This window comes from Oncorhynchus nerka, linkage group LG14 (assembly GCF_034236695.1).
Source record: "Oncorhynchus nerka isolate Pitt River linkage group LG14, Oner_Uvic_2.0, whole genome shotgun sequence".
NCBI classification, from domain to species: Eukaryota; Metazoa; Chordata; class Actinopteri; order Salmoniformes; family Salmonidae; genus Oncorhynchus; species Oncorhynchus nerka.
The window spans coordinates 26,206,783-26,217,862 of NC_088409.1; positions in this window are offsets into that span (position 1 = coordinate 26,206,783).

Genomic DNA, 11,080 nt, shown 5'->3' on the forward strand with positions numbered 1-11,080 from the left:
ATCTCTGTGGGCCCTTAACAGGTGAAGAAGTGATTTATGAGTAGAATGTAAATGAATGAGAATGACGTGAAGCACAACAGTGACTGATGCCATGTGCGTCAGAGCACCAATCAGTGGAGAAACATAACAGCATTAGGAAAACATGATGGATGGTGGTACACAATGGTTTGTGTACACTTAATGCTTCCTATTGTGGTGTTCTGTCCTCATTGTGCTTTACCATCGTGTTTTGCTATTATTGTTGTTGTTGCTATTGTTGATTTCCCATCGCTCTCTCATCCCCCCCTCACTCCCTCTCTCTCTCATCCCCCTCACTCCCTCTCTCTCTCATCCCCCTCACTCCCTCTCTCTCTCATCCCCCTCACTCCCTCTCTCTCTCATCCCCCTCACTCCCTCTCTCTCTCATCCCCCCCTCACTCCCTCTCTCTCTCATCCCCCTCACTCCCTCGCTCTCTCATCCCCCTCACTCCCTCGCTCTCTCATCCCCCTCACTCCCTCGCTCTCTCATCCCCCTCACTCCATCGCTCTCTCACCCCCTCACTCACTTGCTTCTGTCTTTTACAAAAGACCACTAATGTTTGGCTTAAAGTTTTGTCTTTCATAATTAATCCAATCCCACCCCTCTTATCCCTTTCACCCCTCTTTGGGTTATTTCTCCTGCTTTCCTCTCTACCTTCTCTCTTACACCCTGTTACACACACACACACACACAGGCTGATGACCACTTCTCATGCACCTCTCTCTGATCTCTTTATCTGCTCAGTCTCAGCATGTAATTCTCTTATCCTCCCTTTCTCGTTCTCTCCATCATGACCTCACTCAACTGAACTTTGCACCCCCCCCCCCCCCCCCCAACAATCTTCCTGAATGCAAATACTGGAATGTGATAAATCTCTGTGATTTTTATCAGGTCACTTTGCTGTGGCGACCAAAAACCAAACACTAAACACCACACCTACACAACTATTTACAGCACCCTCAATGCACACATACTCTGACACACACAACACATGGACACACACACTCTGACACACACACACACGAAAACACACAACAGACATGTAGAAACATTACACAGACACACACACACACAGTTGTATTGCTTTTTTGCGGGGACTTTCCATTGTCTCCAATTCTATTTTTCTTTCCTAGCCTTGACCCCTGTTCAGTGGAACTCCGCACAAGAAGAAAAGAAACCAAAAGAAATGCTTCATGTCAGTGAAAAACTAACACAACATTTTGTCAAAGCAGCATATTGCCGTTGCTGTGCAGAGTTCTCTTCTTTGATAGCTACTTCCTCATCTGGCCCCCATGCTACACTATTGCTATAGCACTGTGTCCTCATACAGAGATACTGCACACACACACACACACACACTTATTGAACAATCCCCCTGCCAGAGACTAGAGAGTGTAACTATTTTCAGTTTTGTGTCTTAAACAAATGTGGTTTCTGATTTACATCATATAAAAATAGAATGAATAACCAAAGATAAGGATATGTTCTGGTTCACCTGTTCAAACACATTGCTTACAGGACACTTCCAGCACATCTGTAGACCAAACGTACACAGCAATAATTTCCATTTCAATACAAACTCCCCAGCCGCTTTTACTTGGGCATCGAGATTAGAACAACTTCAGGAAACAGCACCAGATAAGCAACAGGTGCCAATCCACATTCCATTTCCTCACAGCTAATAAACAGAGTTAATCAGTTCCAGAAATAACTATTACCGGTAGTTACTTTCTATTCTCTTTGAGTGTGTTTCTACTCCAGGTATAAGATGTCCATAGGCACAGATCTAGGACCAGCGTACCTACCCCCAATCATAACCCTTAGCATTAACACTAAACTGACCTGAAATCAGTGTCTAGAGGCAACTTTCTCCTACTATGAGCGCTCCATCAGGCCCTGTGGTATCAGGTGACCAGTCAGACCAGGACGTTGAGTCAGATCTCCCCACGGTCAGTCGGCCCTCCAGTTGGTCCTGTCTGGATTAAGGCTGACCTCACATAGTGAAATCTCTACTGACGCTTGCCCTGACTGTCCTTCTCACACAGCTAAGGGACTCTTAATGCACTGGCTGACACAACACAAGCAGGTTAACGTAGCCAGGAGAATAAGACGTTTAAGTCAACTGTCCAATTCAGCTGTCCAGAGTTGTATTGTGTCACAGTTTGGGAGAGTGAGGCAGAAGGAGCAGGGCTTCTTATTACTGTTCTATGCAATCACTATGGCACTATAGTAGTCATTAAGGGGTCATAAAGGTGAGCTATTGGACAAAAACTTCAGCCAGTCTCTTTTCATGTGCCTCAGGTAACTGGTCGTGGCATGATCACCACCACACAATCAATACAGTACCCACATCAGTATAGCAATCTCTCCATCATGACATCAGAAGTGAGTACAGTACCATTCCACTCACCAATAGATCTGCTGTGATCTGCCTCAGATTCTTCGTCTGATTGGCCAATCTATCCAGTTCGTGCACGACGTTCGGCCGCCGGTAGGGGGCGGGGACGGCAGACGTAAATAAAGGAAGCTGGGCCAATAGCAGCGAGAGCAGCAGAGAGGAGGAGGAGTCGACAAGCACTGCAGGGTGGGAGGAAACGGAAGCAATTATTAGGTTTATATGACCGCAGAGAAGCGCTGTCATGTCGATATAATGATAATGACCTCGGGGTACGGCTGTCAACTCTCCAGAGATATTGCACCATAATGTAAACATAAACCCAGACTTGGCAGTGGAATCCTTCAGAGTTGCACAAAGCCAGCAGAGTCATGTTTTCACAGGTTGAATCAAAATCTATCCAAATCATTCAATCCCATGACTCATAATATCATTAACATTAACAACACCTTCACAGTTATCGACTTTCCTGAATGCCTCTAATTGTCACACCTCCAATAGGACACATCAGTTGTTGGATGTGACCAGAGTCCTAAATGCAAATCACTTGACCTAAATCATTACATGCTATGACACACTATAATATTATGTTGATCTCCATCACAATTATCGACTTTCATGAACGCCTCCAAATGTCAGTTGTTGGATGACATACATTACACAGCCTAAACCAAGACAGTTCTGTAACAGTAAGCTCATTCATTCCTTCTCTTTCAAGTTCAAATACAAGGTAAAGAAAGTCCCAATTGCTGCTGAAATGATAAATGCCTGTGTAATTACAGGAGAACCACAAGAAGCACAAGCCAGGACTCAGGAGAGCATCACTCCTTGTTCAAACTTTAACCACCTGCTGGTATAAGACGTCAGTGTCTAGGCTTCTTGAAACAAATGGATCACTCAGTGGTCACTGAACATGGCAATGCTTAGCTGCAATTAAGTAACATTTGCATGCTCAGTAATTGCATTTGAATATGGAATAGCCCAATCAATGATCATACCCTCAGAATCTTGTCAGCATATTATTATGCCAGCATATTAGACATAGACTTAACTAAACAAGACACGTTAGAGAGAAAGGATGATAATAAGAAGAACATTAAGAAAAAATTGAAAGAATAATGGCTTTTGAAAGAAACAAATCAAAGGCACTTACATTTCATATTTGTTCGTGTCCAAGAAATAAATGCACGACTTGCAGTAAATAAATAGTTAAAATAAGGTAAGAAAATTAATAAATAAATCGAACTCCGGAAATTGTCACGTGCTCCAGTTTCTTCTGCCTTTCACACTCCGCGAAAAGAGTGGAGGCAAGAGATTGCAGAAGAGGAAAAGAACGAGAGAATGAATGAATGAAAAAGTAGAGGAATGAGGGCGAACAATCCAATAAAGAAATAAAATACAATGCCTCCAAACTTTTTGTTCCGTAAAGTTTGAGTTTAGTTCTAGTAATGAACTGATAGTGACGATAGACAGACACGCAGACAAATGGTTAGGGAGGGATAGACGGATGAGTGCAGAGAGAGGGACGCGAGCGTGTGTAAGTCAAATTTTCGCGCAGTGAAATGTTTAGGCTTGTTTTAAACGTCCTTTTATAAAGACTGGGCTGTATGACACATCGACTGAGTCACCGACATTCATTCATAAAAACACACGTGCTCCCTCTTTCCTCCTCCCCTCCCTCCCAGCGCTGTCTCTCCCTTAGCAAATTTTTCAAAATGTTCCGTTGTTTTTTCATTTTTTTTCGGTCTGTATCACTTTCTCTCGTCCATCCTGTCCCTATCTACAGTAGTCTACACTTCCTCCGTCGCATCCCGCTACCAATTTATCAGTCCATCTACCTCTATCTTTCCATCTCCAAATCTCTTCCCCCCTCTCTCTATCACTGCAGAAGTTTAAAAAGGCCATTGTTTAATTTTATATCAGTCTATCTCCAGTCCTGTATCCTTTATACAGTGGATCTACCTTGTTTTCTCTCTCTCTACCTCTCATTGTTGATTGTGTTTCTCTAAGTGTTAAAAATGCTTTTTGACTGTGGCTTTACAGTAGGACTCTGCTCCATATGGCACGTCCCCCACTTCATAGTTCATACACAGAGCAAACACCTCTCTCACCCCCCCACTCTCCCTTTTTTCAGACAGCCACTCCTGAGACATCATCCTGTTATTTCCACTTTCCCCCCTTCTTTTTTCTCTCCCTCTCCAGGGTGAAGGAAAGAGTGAGAGACAGAGCGGGACGGGAGAGAGGTGTTGTCCAGAAGGGGCCTAGTGTTGCATAGAAACAGTGACTGGACTCCAGTCCAGTAGTACAGTGTCAGGGAGGGGGAATAAGATGGGGTTAAAACAGTACACACACACACACACACACACACACACAGCATAATGCACACACACACACACACACACAGCATAATGCACACACACACATACACACAGCATAATGCACACACACACACACACACACACACAGCATAATGCACACACACACAGCATAATGCATAATGCACACACACACACACACACCAGTCTCACAAACACACACTTTCTCAGTCACTGACTGAGCGGCCCTGGAGACGCGCCCCGTCAGGTGAAGTAAAGCGTAGCACAGTGTTGCAAAAAGACAGAAATTTGTTTCCAGTCATCAAGGCAGAGACAGAGGATTAATGCAGCATAGACATAAACCCCAGGGGAGTGGGTCTGTGGACACACACACACACACAGTCACACTTACTGTATAAACGAGCACATGTGCACTGACACTCACTCACGCCCAAACACACATGCACGTACACACACACACACTGCATACATGTGCACTCCCACTCACTCACTCACTTACTCACTCACTCACTCACTCACTCACTCACTCACTCACTCACTCACTCACTCACTCACTCACTCACTCACTCACTCACTCACTCACTCACTCACTCACTCACTCACTCACTCACACACACACACACTCACTCACTCACTCACACACACACACACACTCATAAACCAACAAAAGGATAAAATGCTTAGAGGGTGGGTCTTCAAGGGAGAACATCAGACACACTAATAATGATGTGGGTAGTGGGTACAAGTGTTGAGTGATGGGCCTACACACACACACACACACACACACACACGCAGATACACAGATACACTAATAAACACACTGACACTTATGAGGGCATAGTGGCGAGGAGGCTGGGTGGTAGAGGTGTTGTGGGAAACAAGTAGTACTCTCTTTTCCTGGGTCAACAGCAGACAAGAAAAGAGAGGAGAGGAGGAGAAGGGGAGAGGAGGAGAGGAAATGGATGAATGTGGTGGACCGAGGGAGATATTGACACACTCACTCTTTTTAATTTCCCACATCAAAGGGCTGTTTGAAGACACAGCTGGGGCAAGAAGAAAAGAAAGAGTGAAGTTAGTCACTCTCCCTCCCTCGTCCCCTCTCTCTCCTTCTCTCCGTCTGCCTACCATGATGGGGGTCTCCTGGGTGGTTCTGAGGCACTGAGAGTCTGTTAGACAATCTGCCAGTGGTGATCACTCATATCACTCATACACATTGTCACTCTATGTGTGTGAGTGAGAGGGAGGGGGTGCACATGTATGCAGTGTGTGTTTGTGTGCTCATGGGGGGCTATTTGTTGGGAAAGAAGGCCTATGTGCCATGGTGTGTGTATGTGTGTTAGGAGAAGGGGGAGTGTGTGTGTGCGAATGTGAGTGTGTGTGCATGTGTGTGGGTAATTAGTAGGCTGGTGGTGTGAGTGTGGTGTATATATGTGTACAAGAACATTAAGTTTGTGTGTGTGTGGCCTCGATGTGCTACCCATTACATCACCAATGTGTATAAACCACCGGAGGAGCAGTAGCAGAGTGAGACACTGAATTAAACCTGCAACACATCAGAGAGAACGGAACCTGTGACATGGTCTATACCGGCCGTGTGTGTGTGTTAAAATGTTAGACATCAGAGGAACCTGTGACATGGTCTATACCGGCCGTGTGTGTGTGTTAAAATGTTAGACATCAGAGGAACCTGTGACATGGTCTATACCGGCCGTGTGTGTGTGTTAAAATGTTAGACATCAGAGGAACCTGTGACATGGTCTATACCCGCCGTGTGTGTTAAAATGTTAGACATCAGAGGAACCTGTGACATGGTCTATACCCGCCGTGTGTGTTAAAATGTTAGATGTCAGAGGAACCTGTATCACGGCGTACTACAGCCCTCCCTATGTCTGTGACTGTGCAGCGGCTTATTACAGCCCTCCCTATGTCTGTGACTGTGTCGCGGCTTATTAAAGCCCTCCCTATGTCTGTGACTGTGTCGCGGCTAATTAAAGCTCTCCCTATGTCTGTGACTGTGTCGCGGCTTATTAAAGCCCTCCCTATGTCTGTGACTGTGTCGCGGCTTATTAAAGCCCTCCCTATGTCTGTGACTGTGTCGCGGCTTATTAAAGCCCTCCCTATGTCTGTGACTGTGCAGCGGCTTATTACAGCCCTCCCTATGGCTGTGACTGTGTCGCAGCTTATTACAGCCCTCCCTATGTCTGTGACTGTGTCGCGGCTTATTAAAGCCCTCCCTATGTCTGTTACTGTGCAGCGGCTTATTACAGCCCTCCCTATGTCTGTGACTGTGTCGCAGCTTATTACAGCCCTCCCTATGTCTGTGACTGTGTCACGGCGTACTACAGCCCTCCCTATGTCTGTGACTGTGTCACCACGTACTACAGCCCTCCCTATGTCTGTGACTGTGTCGCGGCTTATTACAGCCCTCCCTATGTCTGTGACTGTGTCACGGCGTACTACAGCCCTCCCTATGTCTGTGACTGTGTCACCACGTACTACAGCCCTCCATATGTCTGTGACTGTGTCACAGCGTACTACAGCCCTCCATATGTCTGTGACTGTGTCACGGCGTACTACAGCCCTCCATATGTCTGTGACTGTGTCACCACGTACTACAGCCCTCCCTATGTCTGTGACTGTGTCCGTGTGTGTATGAAACATTAGTAAGACATCAGAGAGTGAGATTAGGGAACCTGTGACATGGCCTTCCCTTGCCCTTCTGGCCAGACAAACCTGACTCACTTAGTCTAACTTTACTGGGTTAGTCAATCTTTGCGTAGCCTTGACAAACCCTGGCGCCGTGTAGTTCTGCACGCGACTGACTCTTACATGGTTTCCTCACTGTCATATGAAGCCTTTTGATGGGTCAGAGTGCCTGCTGGGTTTGATCCTTGTGCTCTGATTGGCTGGGAGTTGATCATTCCTGGTATACAATAAGGGCACATTTGAATCATTTCATAATATTTATCATACTTTTTTACATTTACATTTGAATATGTTGGTATTGTCCAAATAACCCTTCTGGTATTCCAATTGGTTTCTGTAGTGTACAACTCCTGTTCTAAATGACACCATTGGTTACTGTATGTCTACTGTAAGTGACTGTAGTGTAATGGAGGTGGTTAAGGTTAAGGCTCTGATCCTGCCGACCCCACAGCCTTGGATGTGTAAACAGAGGGAATGTTGAATATGACGCAACGCTGGAAACACAGGAAGCTCCAATTGCAAACGTGATTTTGGGAGCCAATCATTTCATCATGCCACACCATTTCCTCCTCCAGGGAATTCCACTAAGCTGTAGAATAAACAACGTTTACACTCAAAGGGAACGGACGAGAGGCCGACATAGTATACTACTGTTAATGTTTACTCTACTATGACTGGGTAGATGGACAACCCCTTAACTCTCTCCATAACCTCCGCCTCACTCCTCTCAGGCATCTCTCCCTCCATCCCCTCCCTCATGCCATCCTTCCATTCCTGCCTCAGAGTGCATGATTCCCGTAGGGCATCCTATCTGACCAACTGTCCTGGTAACCCTAACTCACCACCCCCCTACAAACACCATCATTTCCCCCCCTACCCCCTCTCCCCACATTCCCTTTATGCATCTACGTACGTCAAAGAGCGAGTGAGTGTGTTGATGTTTTTTGGGAAAAAGAGAATAGTGACACGGGGATAATAGTCATTGGGCAATAAAGTGACGTCTCTCACTCTCTCTTTCTCACGGTCAGTGATCACAGTTAATGTGCTGATGTCTTCCGTCCAAGAGATATACAACAACCCCCCCCTCCTCCTCCACCTCCTACCCCCCTGCTCCCGCACATTCACCCCCCTTCAACTCTGGCAAGTTTAGTTAGGAAAACTCCCCACGGATGTGATTTTCAAATTATTATCTTTCCATTTGTCTCTCTCTGCCTTCAACATGCAGATATGGCTGTGTTGTGTTGTCCTGTGTTGTGTTTGGTTGTCCTGTGTTGTGTTGTCCTGTGTTGGATTGTCCTGTGTTGTGTTGTCCTGTGTTGTGTTTGGTTGTCCTGTGTTGTGTTGTGTTTGGTTGTCCTGTGTTGTGTTGTCCTGTGTTGGGTTGTCCTGTGTTGTGTTTGGTTGTCCTGTGTTGGATTGTCCTGTGTTGTGTTTGGTTGTCCTGTGTTGTGTTGTCCTGTGTTGGGTTGTCCTGTGTTGTGTTGGGTTGTCCTGTGTTGTGTTGTCCTGTGTTGTGTTGTCCTGTGTTGTGTTATCCTGTGTTGGATTGTCCTGTGTTGTGTTATCCTGTGTTGGATTGTCCTGTGTTGTGTTGTCCTGTGTTGTGTTGTCCTGTGTTGGGTTGTCCTGTGTTGTGTTGTCCTGTGTTGGGTTGTCCTGTGTTGGGTTGTCCTGTGTTGTGTTTGGTTGTCCTGTATTGTCCTGTGTTGGGTTGTCCTGTGTTGTCCTGTGTTGTGTTGTGTTGTCCTGTGTTGTGTTGTCCTGTGTTGGGTTGTCCTGTGTTGGGTTGTCCTGTGTTGGGTTGTCCTGTGTTGTTTTGTCCTATGTTGTGTTTGGTTGTCCTGTATTGTCCTGTGTTGTGTTTGGTTGTCCTGTGTTGGGTTGTCCTGTGTTGTTTTGTCCTATGTTGTGTTTGGTTGTCCTGTATTGTCCTATGTTGTGTTTGGTTGTCCTGTATTGTCCTGTGTTTGGTTGTCCTGTGTTGTGTTGTGTTGTCCTGTGTTGTGTTGTCCTGTGTTGGGTTGTCCTGGGTTGTGTTGCCCTGTGTTGTGTTGTCCTGTGTTGTGTTGTCCTGTGTTGGATTGTCCTGTGTTGTGTTGTGTTGTGTTGTCCTGTGTTGTGTTGTCCTGTGTTGTGTTGTCCTGTGTTGGGTTGTCCTGTGTTGTGTTGTGTTGTTTTGTGTTGTGTTGTCCTGTGTTGGATTGTCCTGTGTTGTGTTGTCCTGTGTTGTGTTTGGTTGTCCTGTGTTGTGTTGTCCTGTGTTGGGTTGTCCTGTGTTGTGTTGTTTTGTGTTGTCCTGTGTTGTCTTGCGTTGTTGTGTTGTGATGTCCTGTGTTGTGTTGTCCTGTATTGGGTTGTGTTGTGATATGGTGCATCTGCTCTGCTCCCTTTTATTGGCTCATTAGAAGAGGACATTAACCATCATCATTATTACAGTTGTCCTCTATCAGCTAACAGACACTCTCTCTGCAAAGGAAGAAGGGATGAAAGAGAGAGTGAGGGAGAGAAACGAGGGTAGGAATGAACATCATTTAAGTCTGTTCTCTATTAAACCGAACTCTATGGTATGTGACAGAACAGTGTGTGTGTGACTGTGAGTGCCAGCCGAAAACCCTCTCCGTTCTTCCCTCCCTCTCGCTGTGCGTTGCTCTCCCGCTCACGTTCCCTCTCTCTCTTTCTCCCTCACTCCTTCCAAGTTGTCTTGCGTCTGCAAGTGAAGAAATCTATGAATGATTGAGTTGAAGCAATAGGTCAGAGACAGAGAGGGAGAGGAGGAAGGATGGGGGGGGAAGGGAGGGGAGAAGCAGGCAACCCACGCAAAAAGGAACTTTTTACTGTGCAAACACTCTTTCCATCTGCCCGGCTGTCTCCCTCCCTCTCGCTCTCTCCATCTCGGGCCAGTGTTAATGCGCTGGGGAAGCCACGCCAGTCTCAGAGCTCCCTCTCCTCTCACCGCCATTCTCAGTCGCCCTAAACATTCTTTCCTCCCCTGTCATTGTGTGTGTCCTGTCTGCATCTCTCTCTCCATCTCTTCCATCTATCTTACCTTCTCTGTCCATCTTTGCCTTTCTCTGTCCATCTCTTCTGAATCTCTCTTACCTTCATCTTACCCTCTCTCTCTCTCCCTCCTGCAGGTGTGCCTTTAATACAATAGAAGCGTAACATGCTAGACAGTAGCCATACTTTTACTGAAGGCTTAATTATCTGTAAGGACAAGAAACCTTTAACAAAAAAAACGACACATACAAAAACACAAGACAGCACCCCACAATATAACAATACAACTCAACACAACTTCCTCAGCAGCCCAGTAACAGTTGATAATTTTCATCAGCTGGCCTGGCTGGCTGCTACACCATCTCCCCAGAGTGACCCCACACTGCAACTCTAGGAGGTCTACTTGCAAAAAGAGAAAGACAGAGAGAAAATAAAAAGAGAGAGTGAGAAGGGGTCTTATTTTTAGCACATTCTTAAGCGTGTAGCAAAGTCACCCAGGAGACTTTACTTGAGCATTCTCTCTCTTTGTCAGTCTTCTCTCACCGTCTCTGTGAGTGCGTGTGTGTGTGTGTGTGTGTAGTGTAACAGAGCTGACCACCTCTGCTCTCTGTGCCATGCTCCCTGCGT